We start from the raw sequence: 4999 nt of genomic DNA on the forward strand, positions 1-4999 counted from the left end.
GTCACTTATGCCACATACCACCTGGAAGGTCCTGCTAGTCTTTGGTGGCAGAACTACGAGGCTATGCTTCCAGCTGGCCAGATTCCTACCTGGAAGGATTTCACTGAGGCTTTTCGTGAGCATCACATTCCCCAGGCCCTCATTGATCGCAAGAGAGAAGAGTTCTGTAGTTTCACCCAGAGTAAGATGGATGTTGATGCTTATAGCAGAGAGTTCGAGAACCTTGCCCGTTATGCCACAGAAGAAGTGTCCACGGATGCTAAGAAGCAGGCTAGGTTCCGGAAGGGTCTCAACCCTAAGTTGCGTCGTGATCTTCACCTGCATCATTGCGATACATTCCAAGCTCTTGTGAACAAAGCCATCAATGCAGAGACAACTCAGCTCACTTACGAGGAGTCTCATAAGCACACCCGTGATTTGGGATCCTCCTCTGGCTCTAGTTCCCTGAAACGCCGGATTTGGGTTCCAAACTCCGCTCTTCCTTCCGGTTATACACCAAGGTCATCTCATGTGGTGCCTCCTCCAGCTCAGTCGTATGTTCCACCCAGGCCTACTGGTAGACCGCTTGTTAGTGCGGGTCCCCGTCCAACCTCAGGGACTTGTTTCACATGCGGGAAGCCAGGACACTATGCACGTGACTGCTCTCAGACTAGTTATGCTCCACCCCAGCCCGAGAAGACTGTTGGTTGTGTTAAGCCATCACGCAAGATGATCAGTGTCAAGTCAGCCCCCACTGAACGTGGACGTGTGCATCACGTCTCAGCTAAAGACGCTCATGATGATCCAGATGTCGTTCTTGGTACACTCCTTGTCAATTGTCACCCAGCATCAGTTCTATTCGATACTGGAGCATCTCACTCCTTCATTTCTGAAGGCTATGCTCGTTTGCACGACATGTCATTTTATGATATGCCAACTCCGCTTGAAATCCAAACCCCAGGGTCTAGATGGCAGACCACCAGAATCAGCCATGGTAACGAAATCCTTGTTGATAGAATTGTATTCCTTGCATCACTTGTAGCCCTCAAGTCCTCAGATATTAACATCATCTTGGGTATGGACTGGATGACAGCTCATCATGCCAAGATTGATTGTTACACAAGATCTGTTCAGCTTACACACCCGTCTGGCAAGATAGTCACCGTCTCCACTAGAGTTGCAAAGCGTCAGCTCTATTCTCTTAATGCCAGCCCTCTTCCAGACCTTGAAGATATCCCGGTAGTCCGTGATTTTCCGGATGTCTTTCCAGAGGAACTGCCAGGTGTTCCACCTGACAGAGATGTAGAGTTCGTCATAGATCTTATCCCAGGAACAGCTCCAATCTCCCGGAGACCTTACAAGATGGCACCCTTAGAACTAGCCGAGCTTAAGAAACAACTCGATGAGTCCTTTCAAAAGGGTTTCATCCGTCCTAGTTCTTCTCCTTGGGCTTGCCCCGTCCTTTTCGTCAAGAAGAAGGATGGTACGGACCGGATGGTTGTAGATTATCGTCCCGTTAATTTGGTCACGATAAAGAACAAGTATCCGCTTCCCAGGATCAATGACCTGTATGATCAGCTCGCTGGATCCTCAGTCTTCTCCAAGATGGATTTAAGGTTAGGCTACCATCAAATCAAGATCAGAAACGGGGACATTCCCAAGACAGCTTTTGTCACTCGTTATGGCCAGTACGAGTACACCGTCATGTCCTTTGGCCTAACCAACGCCCCAGCCACATTCTCCCGCTTGATGAACTCGATCTTCATGGAATACTTAGATAAGTTCGTCGTGGTTTACCTCGATGATATTCTTATTTACTCGAAGAACGAGGAAGAGCATGCCGAACATCTTAGACTTGTGTTACAAAAACTCAGAGAGCACCGCCTTTATGCCAAGTTCTCCAAGTGTGAATTTTGGTTGCCAGAAGTGACCTACCTAGGCCACGTAATCTCTGGTAAGGGCATTGCTGTCACTCTTGAGAGAGTTCAAGCCGTTCTCGATTGGACTCCACCTGAAACAGTCAAACAAGTTAGGAGTTTCCTTGGCCTAGCCAGCTATTGTCGCCGCTTTGTTGAAAACTTCTCCAAAGTAGCCAAACCCCTCACGGAACTTCTAAAGAAAGATAAAAAGTTCGAGTGGTCCCCACAGTGTGAGTACAGTTTTCAGGAACTGAAAAGACGCCTGACTTCTGCTCCCATACTTGTGCCACCGGATTTCACTAAAGACTTTATTATCTACTGCGACGCCTCACGACAGGGACTAGGTTGCATTCTTATGCAGGATCGTCATGTGATTGCCTATGTATCTCGACAGTTGCATCCACATGAGGAGAATTATCCTACACATGATCTAGAGCTTGCAGCCGTAGTCTATGCACTCAAGACCTGGCGACATTACCTCCTTGGTAAACGTTGCAAGATCTACACCGATCACCAGAGTCTCAAGTATATCTTCACCCAACCGGATCTGAACCTTAGGCAAAGACGTTGGTTGGAGTTGATCATAGATTATGATCTAGGGATTACCTACACCCCAGGCAAAGCCAATGTCATGGCTGATGCTCTAAGCCGTAAATCCTATTGCAACAATCTCATGTTGCAGCAAGGCCAACCACTTCTCCATGAGGAATTATGTAAGCTTAACCTTCACATTGCTCCTCGCGGATTCCTTTCTACCCTGGTGGCGAAACCTGATCTTGAAGATCGGATTATCGCTGCTCAAAAGCAAGACACAGGAATTTCTCGGATCAAGAGAAACATTAAGAAGGGAGTTGGTGGATGTTTCTCTATGGATGATCGTGGTGTTGTTTTCTTTGAGAATCGCTTGGTGGTTCCCAAGAATCAACATCTGCGACAATTGATCCTTAAGGAGGCGCATGAATCTCCTCTCACGATTCATCCTGGTAGTACTAAGATGTATCAGGACCTACGCCAGAGGTTCTGGTGGACTAGGATGAAGAGAGAAATCGCTGAGTTCATTGCTAAGTGTGATGTTTGTCGTCGCGTTAAGGCAGAGCATCAAAGACCTGCTGGCACCCTTCAGCCTTTAGCTATTCCTGAATGGAAATGGGATAAAGTTAGTATGGACTTCATCACCGGCTTTCCCAGGACCAAGAGAGGGAATAACACTATCTTCGTAGTCGTTGATCGTCTTTCCAAAGTGGCTCACTTCCTCCCTGTTCGAGAGAGTATCACTGCTAGTCAGCTTGCTGACTTATATATTTCTCGAATAGTGTCACTCCATGGTGTTCCACTAGAGATCAATTCAGACCGTGGCAGCCTGTTCACTTCTCATTTCTGGGAGAGTTTCCAAACTGCCATGGGAACCCATCTTTCCTTCAGTACCGCTTTCCACCCTCAGTCGAGTGGTCAGGTGGAACGGGTCAATCAAATTCTCGAAGACATGCTCAGAGCTTGCGTTATCTCATTCGGTATGGATTGGGAGAAATGTCTTCCTTTCGCCGAGTTTGCTTATAACAATAGCTACCAATCCAGCCTCAAGAAAGCTCCTTTTGAGGTTCTCTATGGACGAAGATGTCGAACACCTTTGAACTGGTCAGAAACCGGTGAAAGACAATTCTTTGGACCGGATATGATCCAGGAGGCAGAAGAGCAAGTTCGCATCATTCGTGAGAATTTGAAAACAGCCCAGTCTCGTCAGAAAAGTCAGTACGATCGTCATCATAAGGATATGACTTATGAAATTGGCGACCAAGCTTACCTTCGGGTTACTCCTTTAAAGGGTACCCATCGTTTCGGTATCAAGGGCAAGTTGGCTCCTCGTTACATTGGTCCCTTTCGCATTCTCGCTAAACGAGGAGAGGTTGCCTACCAATTGGAACTACCTCCACATCTTTCTCGAGTTCATGATGTCTTCCACGTCTCTCAACTCAGGCGTTGCTTCTCGGATCCCATCCGCGGAGTGGACCACAAAACGCTTGATCTCCAAGATAACCTCACATACCGAGAGTACCCGGTTCGCATTCTTGATCAAGCAGAGCGTGTTACCCGACGTCAGAACATCAAGTTTCTCAAAGTTCAGTGGTCTCATCATTCCGAGAGAGAGGCTACTTGGGAGCGAGAAGATCGTCTTCGACTGGAGTACCCCGCTTTCTTTCCGTCGACCCTTGAATCTCGAGACGAGATTCTGTCAAGTGGGGGCGAGTTGTCACATCCCTAGTCTGGTATGACTTAGACTAGCTAGCTATTTGTGCATCATATTTAAATTTCATTTAAATTTGAAATGAGGATTGGTGGAAACCTCAGAATCATTTTTTTAAATGACCCAAATAAAAATTTCTCCAAAAGGGTCCAAGAAAATGCTCATGTTGCCCTCTGAAAATATTGGACAGAGATAAAAATCAAAACAATATTTTTAGGAGCTCATGGACATTTATTTGGCCATCTGGATTAATTCGATAAATATCTGCATTGGAAATATATTTCTATATATATGAAATATGGTCCAAAAATTATGCCAATTATAAAAGAGCTCTGGAATAATACCATTAGCCCCTACAAAAATTGGCATAATAAAATTAAATGATTTAATATATTTATTAAATCAAACAAATGTCAGAAAATTAGAAAAGAAAACAGAAAAGGGGAGAGAAACTTACCTGGGCCACTTACCTGGCCCATCTCCAGCTGGCGGCCCAGCCCACCCCCGCTGCCTTCTGTCGTCTCCCTCCTCGGACAGAAGGACGAGGGCGTGTGCCCGACGCTCGCCGGCACGCGCGCGCGCCACCTCCCCCCCTGCTGGCCACCTCCTGCTTCCCCGGACTCCCTCCCAATGCCACGGAGACGGCCACGTACCCCAGGCCCTCTCATTCCTCCTCCCCCCCATGCTCATCCCCTCCTCTGGCTCCCCCTCACTTCCACCGAACGCGGCCGCCGCCGCCGACGAGAACCACCACGGCCACAGCCACCCCCTCGCCCCTCGGTTGTGCCCACGAGCTCCGCGACGTCGTCCTCGACCCCCTCACCGAACCACGCCCCGCCGGAAGCCCTGCAGCGTCGAC

This window comes from Triticum aestivum, chromosome 6B (assembly GCF_018294505.1).
Source record: "Triticum aestivum cultivar Chinese Spring chromosome 6B, IWGSC CS RefSeq v2.1, whole genome shotgun sequence".
NCBI lineage: Eukaryota > Viridiplantae > Streptophyta > Magnoliopsida > Poales > Poaceae > Triticum > Triticum aestivum.